This window comes from Festucalex cinctus, chromosome 3, assembly GCF_051991245.1.
Source record: "Festucalex cinctus isolate MCC-2025b chromosome 3, RoL_Fcin_1.0, whole genome shotgun sequence".
Lineage (NCBI taxonomy): Eukaryota > Metazoa > Chordata > Actinopteri > Syngnathiformes > Syngnathidae > Festucalex > Festucalex cinctus.
Genome location: NC_135413.1, coordinates 25,530,565 through 25,550,667, shown reverse-complemented (window position 1 = coordinate 25,550,667; position 20,103 = coordinate 25,530,565). Strand labels below are relative to the sequence as shown.

Genomic DNA, 20,103 nt, shown 5'->3' with positions numbered 1-20,103 from the left:
CGACAATGTTTCAGTTACAGCTTTACAGTAGATTGTAATTATTGCTAATACCATATTTAACACCTCTGAGGTGAAACAGCACCATCACTGGCTGCATTTTCTATTTGGTGACGAGGCGTGTCATTAGCGATAGCATCGGCAGCTAACTGGAAGATGCTCGGTGCTAATGATGTGCTTTCATCTTTCTTGCAATTCATTATGGTGATGAAAATACATGTAGCATACAACCACAGTTGACCATTAATTTAATGTATACGTCTCCATTCAAGAATGACGATAATGTGTTGGAGTAGGTTTTTTTTGTCGGTGTGATTCACTTTATTATAGTTCTCAACAAACTGCAGTTTTGCTCCATTATTTGTGCTTTGTTATTCTCGTATCATTCGCTTTCTTCCTGTTTACAATCTTGTGAACAATAAAAATAGAGTGACGTCATAGTTTGTTGCAATGCATGTTGGGATCTTGAGTGAAAAATAAATTAATTTGGGTTGGTGGATTTTACAATTTCCAACAAAAAAATAAGTTTATAGACTTGGTGAATTGGTATTTTTGTTCATAAATCAGTACTTATTTGTTTATACTTGTTTTAGTAGTATCATATTAATGTCTATTATGATAACTTTGGTCCTTTTTATATGTTCCTATCGACTTATCTTTATATTTTGCCTTTAGAAATATAATAATGTTCAGTTTTGATCGACAGTCAGCGTGATCAATTTGAAATGTGTTCATCATTTATGCTTGTAGTTGTTTACTGTGTTGTATATTTTTTTTTTACTCTTATTTAAATATTAGAGGGACCCACATTATTTGATGCAGTCGAGTACAAAATATTGTTAAATACTCAATCATAAATGAGAATTATAACCAAATATTTGCTACAGCTCTTATATTAGAAATCACAGGTTCATTTTCATAATTATTTAACAACCAAACAGCACTTCTTAAATTTGTCTTCTTTTATTTACTTGTGTCAGCCCTCATATCTGTTGTTTCCCGCTGTCATCACTCCTGGTCATTTCAAGTTAAGTCTTCTCAAAGTTTTGGTTTTCCTCAATCAGATAAAACAGTTTATTTGCTACACTGTCAAATTAATGGCACAAGTAGCTGCTTTGCTTTGAGTGCAGTCATATTTCTCTTTCATTTTTTTTCTTTTCCCTGTAGAAACACAATTACTCTGGGGGGTGCTCCATAACGAGATTCTAAACAAAGACCAAATTAGCTGTCATTAAATTATTTCAATTTCCTTTCCCCGCTAATAGAAGATTGTGACAGGTGTCATAGTTGGCGCGGCAACATGCTAGAATGGATAATTGATCCATCAAAACGCATCAAGCCCGGGCAATAACTGGCTCCAGACGGAACAACGCATGGAAAATCGAATTTAAACCCGCCGTTGACAGCCCTCCACGCTATCGCTCTGTCAATCATGACAACCTTGTTCACATGTTGTTCAATCTAAAGCAGTGGTCCCCAACCACCAGTAAGGGTCCGCAGAATATTCTCTAACGGGCAGCACAATGCGATTAAACTTTTTTTTTGTTTACAGTCTGAAAGTAGTTTTACATAGAAGCAAGAAGAACTTTGAAGAAAATATAAAGCTGCATTTCAGACACAATTTCAGCAGTTGTACTTTTTCTACAACAGCAACTTATTTCAGATGTCTCCTGCTTTTCTGAGTTTCATCTTACTAGCGTACACAACAGTAGACATTCAAATGTAACTATAATTTGTTACAATTTCAATAATATGGTTAAAAGGGAAGTATACGAACAAAAAAATATTTTTCATCCATTCCTGAGAATGACCATTTTGCCACTTGCTGTCGACTAAAAATGACCTCAAAGTTGCTTAGGTAACAACCAATCACAGCTCAGCTTGTGAACGTTATTTGACCAAACAAAACAGGTGAGCCGCGATTGGTCGTTACCTGAGCACTGAGCGACTATGATGCCATTTTCATTTAAGCGGCAAAATGGCCGCACCCTCAGATGGATACAAACGGATGAATTTAGCTGTTTAATTCACATTCCACAAGTGCATCTGAATGCAGTTTAGACTAGTGTGGGCGCATACAACAAATTACTGTAAAGAAAAATTGACTTTCCCTTAAAGAACGATTTCGCTTTTGAATGTAACTGAACTGTGAACGTTTGCTTTGTTTTGTTTCTGTCGTCTTGACATGACGGCTTCCTCTCAATGATTTCTCAAGATTCAAATAGGCTTGAATACTGAAATTCAGCGTAATGGTGAGTTGTCACTCTGAATAATTTATTTCTATTTGTTGATATGCTGCTTCGTCAAAATGTCGCTCTACCTGAAAAACGCAAATAAAGGTTGGCGACGGCTGTTCGAAAGGAGAGGACGACGAACATGAAAGAGAAAGAGAAAAGCATTCTCCGAGGAACGGTCACACAGAAAGCAAGATGCCACAGAAGGGGAGGGGGAGGGGGGGGGGGGGGCTGTTGGAGGAATGCCTTCAGTGGCTCAGCTTTTCACATTTTAATTTGGGGTCTGTGGCGGTAGAGCCTGAGCGAGCGGGTCCTGGGAGTCGGGCCTGGTGCTCTGACCCCTGAACATAGACTGTCAGCCCAGCCCGGCGGAGGATCACCGGGGGCCGTCGGGGCCGGGTGCTTTGAAAGCCGCCTTCCAATTCAGCCCTAAGATGCGGCTGAATGGCTGCCGCCGCTGCAGACGCCGCCACCAGTGAAAAAACAGGTTGCGCCAGGAAGAGAATTTGCTTTCAAAATGTGTTTGTCCTCCGACCTCGCATCCAACCTCGTGGCCCCGCCGCCTTTGAAGCCCGGAGTATGTTTTTTTTTCTTATGGAGGACGCTGAAAGAAGGGCCCCTGTCAGTATAAATATATTAATAATCTGACAGCTTCATCTGCTTTTGAGGGCCCAGCTTGACAGGCTCACAAAAGGCCGGGCGCTGTCTACACGTCCGCGTCTTCCTGTCTGAACAACGCACACACACTGAGTTTATTAAGACATCACACTCCTGCCAGCCATTGATTTTTACAGCCGTCTGTGTCACTTACTGTACGAGGGCCCCCCGGCGGCAGCGCCCAAATCGACCGAGACAGCCTCGTGTAAGGCGCAGAATATGCTTGAGAGGAATGCTCAGTTCAAGTAAATGTGCTTTTTATTCTGCCGTGTGTCTTTAATCTCATATATGCTAGCCCAGTTGTGGGATCAAACGTGGATACATGACAGAAATTGATTCTATTTGATTTTGTTTGGTAAAAGACAAAGAATGATGGCTTTTCCCCCCGTGTTTTTTTTTTTTTTTTTTTTTGGAACAAAGACAGTTGCTATTTAGGTGGGTCAAATTTAAGCATTTCCCCCTGCATTACGATCGAAATCAGAAAAGGCCCGATTACCACATTTTTTAAAAGATTATCTTGATTATCCTGTGGTGTGGAGTATGTTAAGTGATTGTTTTTTTCTTCCTGATCTTCGGCTGGCTGGATCGTAAACGTTGAACAAGGTACAACCAGTTGAACAATTTCCATCCCTTCTGATCAAAATCAGCAAAGACGCGATTGTCGATTGTCTGTAAATATCATTGCAGGATGTGTCTTTTTTTTTTTTTATATATGTCTTTTAATCTTGGAAAAAAAACTGGGACCGAAATTTAAGCAGCTATCTAATCGGCCAAACTTGAACCTTCTCCATCATTTGCACTCGAGGGAGGAAATGCTCTATTGTTGGACATTTCTAAAATATTTTTTTCCCCACAATCTGCTCCGAGAAATGGTCAGACTAACAATCATGACTTTTAAGTGGGGTGCACACACACTGATAATCAAACTCAGCCAAAGGGCCAATCATCAAACGTCTCAAACAGATTATCCGATGTAATTATCCTATGGTGAACTTTGCGTTAAGGACTTTTTCTTCACTGATTTGTTTGGAAAACAATTGAAAATGTTGAACTTTTCAATGTTGACAAAAACAAATCCTTGGTGGTAAACATGGAATTAGGCGAAGCCAATGACATTGTGACTGTGACATGAAACAGAACGATAGCCAATCAGGAAGTGGGCACTTTTTCCAGGCACAAATAGAAGAGGCTGTGATGAGTGTTTGTATAACCTGTTACATAAATCATTCAAGCAGAACAAAAATGACAAGGAGAAGAGTCTGCGTAGTTACTAGACAAGGTAACTACAACTATTACTACAACAGTAACTACTATTACTACTACTCTTCCTCTTTTTATTTTTTGTCCTTTTGGATGCCTTCTGGCACAATGCTGCCTCTCACAGGTCATTACTGGCACTGCGACTGATTTGGTTTTGTGTGGAGTTTGATGTTAATCATCTTCAGTACACTTCACACTGTAAGAGCAGTAAACACAAACATGTTTTTTTTTCCCCCTCACAATGTGTGGGGTCCCTCAAATTTTAATAATCAATTAAGATGCAAAAAATTGCTGTGTGTACTCTGCTTAAGTTTTGATAGGAGCCTGTGCGAGTTGAACAAAGAAAGAAGGGGGTGGATTTGTGCATGTGCCTGTGGAAAATAGCCCCGCCTCTCAGACAGCGTGAAGAGACAGAGGGAGAACAGGGGTCAGAGGGAGCACAGGTAATTGAGGTGTCCCCGCCCCTTCCCTCTCCTCTCCCCCCTTTTTTTCCGGGGCTTCTCACCCCATCCTTTCACCCCGCCACCCTCTATCGGCACAGCGGGCACAATTACGCTTCCCATCACCCTACCAGCTGGCCCCCGTGATCCTGCACTTCTTACTAAACGCGACTCTATTGGCCCCTTTCCCTCTTAACCTCTCAGCAGCCGTTCTGGGGGGAAATAGGCAGAGTTGCACTGCACGCCAACAGCAGGGAAAAAAGAACTCAAGGCCGCTCTGCTACTTTTCAACAGTTTGGGAAAATAGGGTCAAATGCAGGTTGTGCATTGAGAATGAAGAGTGGGGTTCATAGCAGGTGCAGTGTGGCTAACATACACGTGAATTATCCACAAATTTGGCACTGACTCAGAAGTTTGACTAAATGCTGAATTACACCAACTTTTGATAATAAATGTCCATTACATTTTTATTCTATTAAAAAAGTTATTTTCCTTTTTTTTTTTCCTTTTATTATTTTTTGAACATATAAACAGATGAACAGCAGAGATAAAACAAAAAACAACAACAATCAAAATAGAAGAAAATCCCAATAACATAATCATTCAATTAATCATAACTTACATGTTCAAAAGGGAGTAGGAAGAAGTTAAAAACTTATCTAGTCCTACCCCTTTTACTAAATATATTTAAACTTATTTCATTATTAATACAAATTTAATTTACTAATTATTAAAAAAAATAATATAATAAAAAAATAATAATTTTTCTTTAAGCCACAGTTACATTGTAGATCAAATTGATTACATAAACAACAAAACACATTTGAAAGTGTATGCACAAAACATTGTATATTATTTAAAATTAAACATTAAAATATTTTATTTTATTGTGCTTGTAGTTGTATAATGTATCACACATGTACAGTACTGCATGTGTTCTTAAAATGTTTGATTTTCATGAAACTAATTGAGGTAACTACAATTACTGTTATTACATAGTTCTCATCATGATGTAATTCAGAGCAAAATATTGTAAAAGTAAATGTGAATTTGATGTCACTCAAATCGGAGGAACTTTATATGCTGTACCATAAATACATACATGCAGCGTATAATTCTATTTAATTTACATGTTATATTAAGCAAACAAATCTAACATACATTTTGACGTGCACTGTCGTAGTAACGTTTGCCTTGTTATTTACGAATGACGCGTAATTAGTAAGAATATAAATAATATAAGGAAATGTTTGTTACACATTTCCTTTGAGCGATTTATATTTTTGGCCTTGAAGTCTTTCACAGAAATGATTACACCAATAAATAATAATATATTTGAAGAATACTCAAAAATAATTTATCGTGCAGGCAAGCAATACCTAGACTATTCTACGGCGCTAGCATAGGTTAGTAATACAGGTTAGCTTGTGTTCTGACTTTTTTACACAATTGAGGATGGGTGGCAAGTTGGAACATTAGCTAGACTGTCCTTTTTATCAAAAATGCAATTTTGAAAAACATTATAGGTACTTTGTCAATACAGTATTGTCAGACACAAAAAACAATTGCAGTCATTCTTTCTATAGGTTGAAATGAGATGAAATATGTGATGTGTGAATGGATGAAAGTGACAAACAATCACAAACATATATATTTTTTTTTTTGTCCACTTGCTGCAACACGAACAAGTTCAATCAAGCAGAAGTGTGTTTCTACATGTATGTTAATTCCGGGTTTATTTCAAGACGTTGGGGCACCTGCGCGTTCGTCTGATCCGATTCCTTCAACACGCTCGGGGTGTTTCCTGATAGACGGCGTTTTCACCCCAACCCCTCGGCATTAATGAGCGGTTGAGGCGCTCCAGTAGCATTATTACCTGAAATAATACCATATGGTAAAATGTAAACAACATCTGCATATTCATGTCACAACTTCATCTGTTTAATTAGTTCCAGCAAAGCAGTTTAGCCTCTGAGCCGCACCCCCCTCCCCCCTGTCAGAGCCGTGTCCCACTGCCGCTCCTGACAGTCTTCCCATTGTTCAATTGACACTGCCGAGCACTGGTGCTTTCAATGCCAGGAGGGTCTTACAGGCCACAGATCAGGTGAAGTCAGCTAAGGAGGCTTCTCAAACGCGTCTTGTCGGATCCACCAATCAATTGACAATCATCTGTTAAAATGGTTCTCAAACTGTGGTCCGCGAGTTAAGATGATTCTGACTCTGATAACTTCGGCGGTCACAAGCTCTTGTTATTGTGGGAGATACACACCAGACTGCAACTGCTAAAAATGGTCGGTTCACTCCTTCAACACACGGTTAACATATTTGAACTTCTTAAAACACATTTTTAACAACCATAAACAATTTAACAGAGAAATCAATTGCAAGAATAAATGTGTACACGCATGTGCCTTTAAGAGGCGGGGCCTGATGGTGTGGCGTGTGACTTCAGCATGACAAAAGTCCATGAATAATTTATCTTTGATGGCTAATAGCGATTTACTGTCATGAAACTGGAAATGCATGCTTGTCACAGACCAAGACATCATTCACAAGCAGATAAAAGCGCAGGCTGCATTGACAATGCATGCCTAAGTGAACAATTACTACTTATTAATTTAATGCTTGTATCAGATTCAGTTCAATCGAGATTTTAAGCGACACGCATTCAATATTGCTGCGTTTTACACGGATGAAACACATCATACAACCCGAATCCGCAGATGCCCAAACTCGACAAAGGTAAGTTCAAAAGTGTCAACATCTGCTTCCCTATTGGTGGTTCATTTAGGGAAACTGGTTAGTAGGAGTTGGTCAACGTAATCCTAGAATTTGTAAAAAAATGGCTAATACAAACCAAAAGGGTTAAATTTCTGTTCTATTTCAAGTCATGATGATGATGATGATGACTGTTTGTACTCTCATAATTGTGTTCACCCAAAATGTCATATTAAAAATGAATACTGTGTTGGGGTGTGTATAAGAGTTTTCAATCATGCTGAAGCCCCCAGAGCAAAAAGGCAAATTATTCATCATAAACACAGCAATTCTAAGCGGGCCTTCATTCTGCCTGGTGCTTGGACCCTTAATTAAAAAAAATAAAAAATTTAAAAAATCCATGGCCCACAAGTACAGTATAAACAGTGGAACACAATGACGACACACGTGGCAGAAAATTCCCAGTGTCAATCTTAAATCCTGTTGGGACTTCACAATGTAGACTCATTGAATCAAAGACAATAAAGAGAGATAAATAGTTAAAAAAAAAAAAAGAAAAGAAGGAAAAACAGAGCAACGTGGAATGAGAAGCTCAAGCGGGCATTCTCTAATTAAATTCTCCTTCATCAGACGCTCATTTGTGCACAGGCATTAATACTTTTGACCCCTGTGTAGCCTGAACGCTAACATGCCTGAGGAGAAGGGGAGGGTAAAAGAGGAGAGCAATGAAAGAGGTGGAAAAAAAACATGAAGGAATATCTTATTAAAGGGAGTCAGGCGTGTTTTGGCCCCGCTTGCTTGATGGCTGGCTCTCGGTGTCGCGACCTACTGGCGTCGGAGCTAATACGGCAGTGTACGCCGCGTCATTGTTCTCAATCAATAACTAATTATCAAAGTACTGGCTCCGACTGGTATTGTCCTCTCGGCCTGGAGCCCCTTGTTGCGCGCTGAATGACAGAAATGGGGAAGAAAGGGGAACAGAGGGTGGCTTTTGGCTGCACACTGATGTGCTGCCGCCACAACATCCTTGCAGGCCTTTCAAGAAACACTGTGCCGTCAGTTTGCATTAGCGTCCCATACTAATTGATATGAATTAGAACAGAAGAATTATTGTTGCGGCTGAATGTCATAACGATATCCTGGGAGACAAAGAGGGGAAAGAAAACGGCACACAAAACACACAAGTAAGAAAAGAAAGGCCGAGCAGAGCTGCTACAGACTGCTTTAAACCAGTGTTCACCAGCCTTTATTTAGCAAATACATTCGAAAATTGTCACACGACACCTCCAAATTTAATGCTTACAGAAAGTATACAAAAAGTTTGGGGTCACTTAGAAAAATCCTCATTTGTGAAAGAAAAGCATTTTTTCAATTAAGATAACACTGATCAGAAACTAGGGGTGTCACGATAAGGGCAATATCGTGATATCGCAATATTAAAATTGCCACAATATCGTCGTCGTCTTGTTCACAATATTTAAAAGGAACACATTTGTTTAAAAAAAGTCAGGTTGATTTCCATTTGTGCAGTTCGAGCACCCTCCAGTTGCTATTTTATTAGTGCAATTTAATTTTCATAAGGGATGTTTTGGCCTTCTATGTTTAAAATCGATGATAATTGTCAGATGAAGGGGAACCTAATTTGCTTGTGAAGCGATCAATGTGTGCTTGCATTAGCAAGTAAGTTCCTCAATATTGTTATTCGAGATTGTAGGTGGTTTATATGCATTGCTGTTATGTACAAAAGCACAATATTGTTCTTTTTTTTTTTTTTAGTATGAGCTCTCTTTTTGACAGTATTGTGATCTTTTTTAAATATCGCCAACGCCCCCACAACATCGTGATAATTATCGTATCGTGACCTTCATATCGTGATAATATCGTATCGTGATGTTTGGATATCGTTACATCCCTATCAGGAACCAGGGTGATGTTGTTGGTAGAAATTTCCGCTTCTTACTACGGAAATGTTTTTCTTTTTTGTTTAAAATGGCTGAACTTAAGTAGAATCCCATGTCACAATGTGGCAAACGATAGACTGCTGGTCGATTATTGCGCCTTCGAGTGCTGGAAATAGTCAATCCTTGTTGTGGTGGACGCCACATGCTAACGACGGCAGCAGAATTCTAGTTCTTCTTCTACTGGTTTTTGGCGGATGTCACACACGTTTGGTGCCACCTTCTTTAGTACGCTATTATGAAGTGACCGGCGGCGGCAATGAACAGAAAGTCAACATGATGAGGGAATGGGGATTTTTTCAGTCCGAGCTCTACTTTCAATACATAAATCAGATCTGAGTGTATGTTGTAAATACCTGTTTAAGTTTCATTGCAAAATGTGATTAATCGTGGTTAATTATGTGAAACTGTGATTAATTAGTTAATTTGTAGTAGTATTTTTTTTTTTCAAACTAAGTGAAACTGGATAATTTCCCAGCACAGTGGTTGGGAATCATTGCTTAAAACAATAGGAAAGAGGGGATGGTGTGGGTCATGGTGGGATTGTAAAAGTAGACGGCCATATTTCATTATTTCAATCTTGCTTGCAAGCACATATAAGAATTTTTAACCCAACAACAGGGTACCTTTTCCCAAATAAAAAAAAGTCGGGCCTGCTGTATCTTGGGCATCACAGGCAGGTTTAAGCACGGTGCTCTAATCGTTGATACAATGTCCTTTTATCACCTTGTCATTGTTGGTTGCTTTTTACAAATGAGCTGACAGAAATAGAGGGAGCCGGTAATTTGTAGCTGGCAACACTGGCCGGATTGTGTGCTGGTGCCTGTCTGTCTCAGTGCTTCCTAATGGGGTGGCTCGTCCTGTCATCCCACGTGGCAGCACAGTTCACTTCTCCTCAATCCCGTCGGTGCCACAGGCACCAGGACTGGGGGAGGTGGAGTGGGGTACGATACGCGGCCCCCAGGAGCCCAGGGGGTGGCTGCGTGCTTGCCTCAGTGGTGGGCAGGGGTCAGCCTGGTAAAAAAAAGTGCAGCCTCAGGACAGTGAGTCTAATCCCACAGCAAGAGCACAGCAGCTGGAGCAGGCCATCCGTTCAGACTGTATAATGATATCCCTTGCCCTGGATCTGATGTTTGACCTCATTACTAGAGTTTAATTGTGTTTCTAACACAGTTTTTCTTCTTCCCTGCTCGGCCTCTTTTTCTTTTTTTCACAACTCTCCAGGACTTCCTTCTTTTTGCTTACCAAAATTAATTCATTACCAAAACTATGTGGACGTGAATGGGGACTGAACCAGTTTCAAGAACAGCAAAGCAGAATTGCTTCATGTGTCTATTACAGATACAACACAATCATTACCAAACACCTGATTGCATTCAATATACAAAATGTTATGGATATTCTCAGCGGCAAAACAAAACCCACATTATTACAAAATTAACATTTCAGAAGTGACATAGAATTAACTATTCAACATTTCTCCTACTAACAAATAACAGGTAGTTATTGTAATCATAACCCTTCAAAATAGAACAGAGGGTATTACCCAACAGTTCATTAACACCTTTGAAATCTACCTGCTCCTTATCACTTTTTGTTCATTACCAAGGAGTGTGAAAAATCCAGATGAACTACATAAACAATGACAGTGTTGCCAACACTTCTAATTAGAGTACCATTCGGAATTTACGACAATGTACCTGCCACTCTTTTGAGCTACTTTGATGCTAAACCGAACCAAATTGTTGATGTCTCCTCCCAAATAGTAAAATGAATGAAAGTATGTCAAATTACAACCCCCTTACACATAAGAAGGTACAGTCAGATACATTGTACATCTGTTCTTACATGGATTGTTTTATTCCCATCACTTACAAGTGTTTTTCATACTAATACTGTATACTGTAATTTACAACAGCATTTGCTTGGGCGAGTGACAGACTATGCTGCATTCCGACAATATAGATTTGGGTTACGTCACGTGGTCGCGAGAGTTGTGCATCTCTCTCCAAAAGACAATTGGATACGGTTTGGGATACATCAGGAGTGGGATCACGATTGGATTCAATATGGTATGGCTCAGTTTGAGAGGATATGAATGACTGTTTTTTATTGTCATTTTACAAGCATTTGAAAGAACTTGCCAGGACTGTAAATATGCCATTTCCTTCTAAGATATATCTCTCCAATAAAAAAAAAAAAAAGATTCAATATGTATCTTAAGATATTTCAAAGTGGAATGAGTTGATTTGGTTTGAGGTGCTTGTATGTTTTAAATTAAAAAAATGATTTTCTAGTGCATTCCAGCTTTTAATATACCTCAAGTGACACTGTAGGAACCAAGCCCTTGCGAATCGAGGACCCCCCCATTTAGAAAATGTAGAAAAAAAAATGTGAAATGTGAAGCTGATTTTGCACCAGATGCGATTAAATCATCATCTCCAGACAGATGCATACCATGTCCTTATGTCTTGCATTTTGATGAGTGTATTTTTGAATTATGATATCGTAAGATAAGTTTGAAATAATATGAAAACGTTTTGAGACTATTGTTTGGGGTGGATTCAAAATTATACTTCAAAGATATTTTTAGGGGTGGATGTTCATTACTCCTCAGGCCTTGGTCCCAACCCGCAACCCGGACTGGAAATAAACTGTTGTGCAAAATCACATAGCGCCTCTTCCGTGGCATATACCCCATTACAATGGCCACTGTGTTTTCCAACCCGTTTATTTCATGAAAGAGTACCAAGAATTGTTTGAAGGTTGAAGGACCAGCGCGCTAAGAAATGCGCTTCCATTTTGGCAACTACCTGTCATGCCATTCACTATGAATATTGGCAGAAAAAAATACTGTAGATTAGGGATGGACGAGTACCGATACCAGGTATCGGTATCGGGCCAATACCAGCCTTTTCTCCAAGTACTCGAGTACTCGTGACGCAGACGAGTACATGCGACCGACGGCAGAGGGGGAAGACGTTAAGTGAGTCCTCCTTGCCTGTAAGTGGCGCTAGCTTGCAGCAGTTTTTCACCAAAACTTCACTGGTTTGTAAATACTTCAAAATTGTGAATCTTAAACTAAAAGAGCATTTTTGTGTTGCATTTTGAGTGTTAAGACTATTGAAGTGTACATGTGAGTATGTGTAAATGATCTAGATAGGTATTATGGTATATGTTTAGTAAATTTATGTATATATGTTTTTGGTAAATGTGAATATGTTAAGTGCACTTGTGTATATATATATATATAACTTGGGTTATATATATCATTTATTATTTTATTATTATTTTTTAATAATTAGTAAATTAAAATTGTATTAATAATGAAATAAGTTTAAATATATTTAGTAAAAGGGGTAGGACTAGATAAGTTTTTAACTTCTTCCTACTCCCTTTTGAACATGTAAGTTATGATTAATTGAATGATTATGTTATTGGGATTTTCTTCTCTTTTGATTGTTGTTGTTTTTTGTTTTATCTCTGCTGTTCATCTGTTTATATGTTCAAAAAAAAAAAAGGAAAAAAAAAAAAAGGAAGTGTGATTGTGCGTTTTTTTTTTTTTGGTCAAAATTAAAGGAAATAGATTTGTTTAAAAATATCTTTTAGTGATTTTTTTTTTTATTTGTCAAAATGTACTACTGGTATCGGCAATTGGTATCGGTATCGGTGAGTACTGAGGGTCTGAGTATTGGTATCGGTCTGAAAAAAAGTGGTATCGAACAACCCTACTGTAGATGCTCGGTGCCATAGTGAGAGCAGTGCTCTTCCCTGCTGTCATCAACATCCTGCCTCCTACACAGATCAAGCGCTATTGTCACCAGCTACCTGTGTCATGCGGATGGCATCCTCTGCTGTTAGTTCCGCCACTCTTTTGAAAACATCACATCTCAAATAAACAGTTAACAGTAACAGTGTTAAGTGTAGGCAAACTCTGAAGTATGGTGTCGGTGAAAGGTCAGCGGCAGAAGGTATCAGTGCAAACGATGATGCGCTGTATTTGAAAATGTCTCATTACTACTCCCCCCTTCTCAGTTTCCTTGGGCTCAGACAGTGTAACAACGTGCCCTTGAAAAACAGACCCCAATTAATTCTTTTGCATTGTGCGAGCGGACAGATTTTCCAATGTTTTCATCATGAAAGAGAAATTATAATTCCATGATTCATAACGCGCACAATCCATTTTGAAGCGGCGAGCCTCGCCTATTGTCAGAGTGGAGCATAAAAACCATGAAAAGCACTAATCCTGCAGCGGGCAGCAGACTTTAATGAGCAGTCTGTCTCCGGCATGTGATATCCTGGCTGAGGGCAGAGCAGTGCGTCGTGGGGGTCAGCTCCTAATGGAAGGTTCCACGGCTTCCCCCTCTCTGGAGATGGGCGGAGACAACTTAGGTTGACCTGTTAAGTCAAGTTACTCTCCTCTGACCCTCAAAAAAAGATGACTGGGTATGACAGATTGTCAGGATATCCACCTGCTGCTTTAAAAAACGAGAATATTTGGAGGATGTAATTTCAAATCGCAAAACGTGGACCTCGGGCCTGGAAGTGAAACAGATTTCGAATGAGGATGCCGTCGGGAGTTGAGGCCAGGGGAAGTACACCGATGGACATCCAGTGTATCAGATCACCAGCGTAATGACATCAGTGACCGATCCCAGGTGGCATATAAAAAAAGGGGTCGTGGCCAAAGGGCATTAGTAAAACACAGGCAAACGAGGGGAAAAATGAAATAGGGAAGGAAAAGTGTGCATGTGAAAGGGGAAAGCAGGCTGAATATCATTGCTGGACTTGACCGAGCTGTGCAAATAGTCACGGGATTGTAAAGTCAATAATATGTGCAATCTTCGCAGAGAGAAAGCATAATCAACAAAAAAATCCATATGGAGGGTTGAATGCCAGATTTTTCCTTCCAAATGTCAGAGCAGTGTGTTTGCAGAAGGGCAGGAATGACAGATGAAGATCGGCGAGGTGAGCTGCAGAGACGCCGGGACATGCCGACTCTGTGCTGATGAGGTCCTGGACAGCCAGGAGAAAGCAAAGAGCAGCAGCCCGGGGGCCCGGAGAGCACCCTGTCCCAAGGCTGATTCCTTCCGAAAAGCCAAGAGGAGTCAGCCGAGCCACTGCTATCTAATGGGAGGTGTCCGCTTGAAATTCAATCGGCTAACAGGACAGTTGGGAGAATGGTGCTGACAAATGGTAGCAGAAGGGATTCTTAACTGAACGCACTTGAAGGACAGTATTTAAAATCTTCTTCTGAGGTGTTTCATCAAATTACAGCACAGCCTTCTTTCCATCTTTTAGCCAAGCTGAAAATATCCCGTTTTAAGGCAGCAGGCCTGTATTGACGGCAAGGTGATTGACAACATGTGAGTGAGATTGTCTTTTATTCGCAGCAAAGCTAGGAAGCGGCTACTGTTTGTATCGCATCCATCCATCCAGCTATCCATTTTCCGAACCACTTATTCCTCACATTATACTTCCACTCATGGAGGCACACCAACACGTAATTAGTGGTGGTAGGAAATGGTTACTTGTTGAACACAGAGCCTAAAAAAGTGTGAGCACTGATAACGACTGTAAAACAATGGATAGTATTTTCACTTTGAATTTGACTGATTATGGGAAATGGAATAGTATTACTAATACTAGCAGGAAGGTATTCCGAAGACACTTAACTGGGAAGTTAACCCAAAAAGGCTCTTTTCAATAATGTATTCTATGCAGCTCACTAGTCTATACATGGTATTCTGATTAATATTGTGTTTATGGATGATCAATTAAGCAGAAAAATCCACTCATTTTTTCTCCATCCCAAGGGGCGGCGATTTTGCTCCTTGTTGTCGACTGAAAATGACATCACAGTTGCACAGGGTTCAGGTACCAACCAATCACGATTCACCTGTTTTCTGAGTTTGCTGACCTGAGCAGACCTGAGATTAGTCGTTACCTGAGCCCTATAGGCAGCTGTGATGTCATTTTTACATGACAGCATGTGGGAAAAATGGCTATCCCCGAGACAAATACAAACCGGTGGATTTTACTGCTTAATTCAAATTCCACAAATTCCACATTTTGTTTGTGTGGCGCAAGCACCACACACATCGGCAAACAAAAATTCCAAACCACCACATCAACAGCTTCAGGGAATGATAGAGTACGTGCGTCTTATTTAGCCAGCTTTTGGCTTTTAGGTGACACTGTTTCCATGTAGTGCACCTGTTGCTGGCAAATGATGACCTTTGCCCTGCCTAGCTGCCAAGTCATGAGTTAAATAACTTGCAGTGGAATTGGTATGTAAATTAGCATGCTTGTGACATCACAATTGGGCCAAATTCAGAATTAGCCAGCTCACAGACACACATTGGGGAAAAAAGCTGCACTCAAAATTTGTGTTGTGTAATTTCACACTTGAGGGGTGGGCAGTCACTCCAGAGCGCCCAATTGTTTGTATACAAGCAATTAAAATTAGTCAATTTTCCATAATGCCACCTTTAAGTAGCATCATTTTAATGATGTAGGCATTTTCCACTTTCAGCCACTTTAACCTGTTTTCCATTTCTCTTTCTGATGTCATTGCTATTCTTCTTTTCAGCTCTTTTAAGTCATTATAAACGTGTCCCTTCTCTCCCTCTAGCCTGCGCTCGCTTTAGTTGTCTTGAATAAAATAAGCACAGATTTGCTGGAAAATCAGTGGCTTTTGTGTGTGGCTGCAGGAGCATGGTGAAATGTTTGGACACTAATACCCATTCATTTCACTAGCGCTATAAATAAAAGCTGCCAGCTCCGCGGCCGCCGTGAAGTGGTATTCTTTGGTGCCCAGCAGGATGTCCTGTTCACATTAGCGCAGCGGGGAAAACTGGCCCGGAACAGCCAGACAACTAAATCAAGACATTGTCAACTTCTGACAAAATTGCCATGGGGGGGGGCATGTCTGCTTGCGCGCATGCATAACAATACAGTGAGAACGGGGGGAAATACATCTTTTCAAAAACATGCTATATTCTTGAAAATAATTACTTGAAGACTTACACCATGGGGTTCGCATGAATACGGCAAGATGAGAGCGGCAGCGCTTAGCTGGAGAAATATAAGCTTAACCTTCACCAGCCTTCACTTCTGATGAGGTCCGTTTTTTTTTTCCCTCCATCCATGCTGAAATTCCTTGCCAAATTCTAATCGGATGGAGCCAGCTTCAAACAGGACTATTATGAGGGGCATAATTGATTAATTGATTGTTAAGGATTTGGTTGATTGTGTGGAAGTGAGTCAAAATGCAGGATGTCAGCTATGGGAAGTTTAGCTACAATACATGTTATAGCTATTGCATATCTACTCGACTTAGTGGCTTTGAGACAGGAGTTCAGAACATTCACAGAGCTGTTCGTGTTCCAAATAAAGTCAGTTAATTGATCATTAAGCTTTGTCAAATGATCATTCCTAAAAGGTAACACAAACAAGAATGAATTTTACTGTGATTGTCGGCTATAAACCGCAACTTCGACAGGAGTTTTTTTTTTTTTTTTTTTTTTTTTTAATGATATAAACCTTGTTTTATGTTTAGTCCAGTGATTCTATAGTGTGGTACGAGGACCACCAAACATCCCTAGTAATTATGACATTACTTTTTAGGAATAAATCCTTTTTTTTTTTTTTTTTTTTTTAACACCAGGACTTTCTAAAATAGTGTTTTTTTTTCTTTTTCTTTTTTTTTTAGTCATGATGGTGGTACTTGGAGAGCCAAGTATTTTTTGAGGAGGAAAAAAAAAACTTGTATTTATTGTCAATAGGAATTTTTCCACAAGCGCTACGTTAACTGTCCACGTTTTAACATCAAATTTGCCCACATTGGCACATTTGTATTGGCAGATTGGCTGTATAAAAAAGGATATAAAAAAAAGAAAAAAAGAGTTATGACATATTTCATTTAGTGGGTGTGTCTTATGTAGTCTGAATTTTACAGAAGTCTTATATGATGACACGCTTCCAGTCATTTTTCGTCACCTAATTAAAGTGCACATGGCCCTGCAATCTGTACATAGACTTCCCTAATCCCTAACAACTAAATGAGGGCGGGGGAAGATCAGAGTCAAATCTTACAGCCTCTGTGCTAAACAGACACAGGGTCATGGCAAACAGCACACATGTGACATCACGTCATAAAGCGTACGCCTTTTATAAACGCAGCAGCATTCCGGCCGGCCCTGGGCGGGCAAGATTTGCAGGTGCTTGATTGCCTGATCTTCACAGAGGTTAATTCTTAGGCAGTGCTAAAAGCTGCTGGGGTCTGAAAGCGAGTCCCTATCATCAGAGGAGGCCTTAGTGCCAACAAGACCCAGATAATGACAACTTTGACCTCAGCTAAGTACATAACACAGCAAGAGCTCTTGGATGTGCTGCCCGGAACAATGTACGAGGGAAACGGGGGGAAAAATGCTGGGCCAGAGCCACAGCTGGGACGTACCTTGCCAGTAGGGCTGCCATTTTGATTAGGACCAAGTTGAGCCGTTTCATTGAGCTGGATGGGAGAAAAGATGTATGAGAGAAGGTTTTTCCCATATTTTTTTTCTTCTATTGTTCAGGGATTGAACCATTAGGTCAATTTCATGGGAAAACAAATGAAATACGGTTTGGCAGTGCCACCATGAGGTTGTGGCAGGACTTTATGCGGCGCAGGACATTCTGGACTAAATCCAGACTAAAACACACACACACATCTCCCTCTTTACTTTGGAATTATGTGAACTATAGATGAGAGGACTGCTCCCCTCTCTCTACAGGCTCTAAGTTGGGAGAGTCTTTGCTGCAGGGTTCAGTGGACCTTGAGAAAACACCAGCGAAATCAGTCACCATCATCCCTCCTGGGAGCAAAGCTGACTGGCCACTTCTGAGGCTCCACTGACCCAATGCCTGAACCCTGCTGCTCTCCATTCCCTGCCCCGACTCAGCCACTGGGAATCTATGACCTCAAGTTCATCGGGAATCACACACACTTCTAAGGCCACGGCTGCCTCTGTCACGTTTTTTTTTTTTTTTTTTTAAACGGCATGCGTGCCCTCCACTGGTTTGGTTACAAGACACTTTTAGTTGTGTAACTTTGCGTATAGGCCAGATGGCTCTTAATTGGTTGGCCGTGTGAGCATTTTATTAAAAAGGCGTGAGAGTGCGATTGCTGCTGTGACAGACTGTCTTCTACGTGATGAAGAGATGGAACCGTCACACAAAGGAGTCGCCAGCCAAGCATGCGGGCGGGGTGGGGGTGGTTGTGTTATGGGGTGGGGTCTGTGTTTCTGCCGGGTACACGAAAGACAGTTTAAAACGTGTGGAGGCATGGAAGATAAAATAGATGTCAATGACTTACTAGGGTAGGAAATCCCCCCCCCCCCGTTTTAATAATCAAGTCGTGTCAGTATTTCATCTTCTCAGAATGTATTTTTTATTGTTTTTTTCATTTAATTTCAGGTAAACCAACATCAATACAGAAGCAACGTTTAGTAATAAAGTCACCACGACCTTTATTATTGTAAAAACATGTTGTGCAGATGTCAACAGTTAAGTAGTAGCAAATATCCTGGCTTTAGTAATAACATTTATCATGGACTCCAGCATTATTTTAGACAAGCTTCTAGCACCTTTACTTTTTTTTTTTTTTTTTAAAGATAAAAGTACAGATTGTCATGCATAGATTAAGTGGAAAAAAATATATACAGTATGCTATAGCATGTATCAGTTTCACTTTTTGAGTTTAGCTACTGAACGGCATGTTTTTTGTTTTTTTTTCGATATCGGGCCAATACTATATCGGCCTTATTTCAAGGTGTCGGTACTTGCAACAGCAGCCAATACCAATATTGTCACAAACAGTTGCGCCTATAACAGTTCACAAGACTGTGCTAATTTTAGAGTTATGCAAAAAAAAAAAAAAAAAAATGAATATAGTTTTTCAAGATACACATGCTCCAGTAATTAATTTACAACACTAGTAGTAAATACATTAGTACAGAAAACAAGCACCATGATCCGCCGGTATGGATGCAAGAGCCAACAACTAAGATCCACGACTGATGAATATCCTAATAATGTAAATCTAACAAGATTGGGCACGGAGCTGCGTTAAAATGCCTTTTTCCCCCCCACCTCTCCTCTCGAGCGTTGCCAAAACGTTACAAATCCTATGCCGAGATTGCAATCAGACACAATTACAATCACAGCTAATAGCCTGGCCTTTGTTGGAGCGAAAGCCTCCTGCTGTAGTCTTTTCTATAACAAGATGTCTTTACTAGCAAGTGGCAAATGAGGCCGTGTCAAAAAGGCAGGCCGAGGGAGAGGTTGAAGAAGACGTCAGATCAACAGCAGTCCGACACAGGATCCTATTATCAGTGACACTGTACAGGTGCCCTCAGCCAAAAGCCTATGGCAGAGTAGAAGTTTAAGGTGTTGCTTGATTCATTAGACCTTGTGGCTGGCCCGGGGTGACGGCACCCTCGTTGTCCTGAGAGGGCTGCAAACCGGCATGTCTCTTCTTCCTGTCAACACTGTGTCACTGTAATTTCTTTTTCCCGACGCCCCAGTCTTGACACCTGGAAAGGTTTGACCGAGCGCGGTGGCAAGAGATCATAGGAGAGTCCTATTTAAAGGGAGTGGTTGACACTGTTGACATTTCATTCTCTCCTCTCTTGCCATGGCTTCCACTTTTTTTTCCCCCTCACCGTAGTATTAAAAAAAAAAAAAAAAAAAAGGTAGACAAGTTGTTCATTGTTTGAAAGGCCAGATAAGGATCAGTCATAACTCTGATGTTCTTTAAGAATTAAGCCAGACATTAACACCGCCATCTGCATGTTT

General features: G+C 40.2%; 1 protein-coding gene across 4 annotated transcripts in view; it reads right to left on the bottom strand.

Annotated features, from left to right (window-relative positions):
• LOC144016227 (uncharacterized) overlaps window positions 1–20,103 on the bottom strand; it is a 128,857-nt gene that overhangs the window by 45,409 nt on the left and 63,345 nt on the right. For 3 of the 4 annotated variants that reach the window (XR_013282863.1, XR_013282865.1, XR_013282864.1), the window contains exon 5: window positions 17,726–17,779. The exons of the other annotated variant lie outside the window; for it this stretch is intronic. The gene's annotated coding sequence lies outside the window, so the exon portion shown is untranslated. The remainder of the gene's footprint in view (window positions 1–17,725; window positions 17,780–20,103) is intronic. 4 annotated transcript variants of the gene reach the window in all.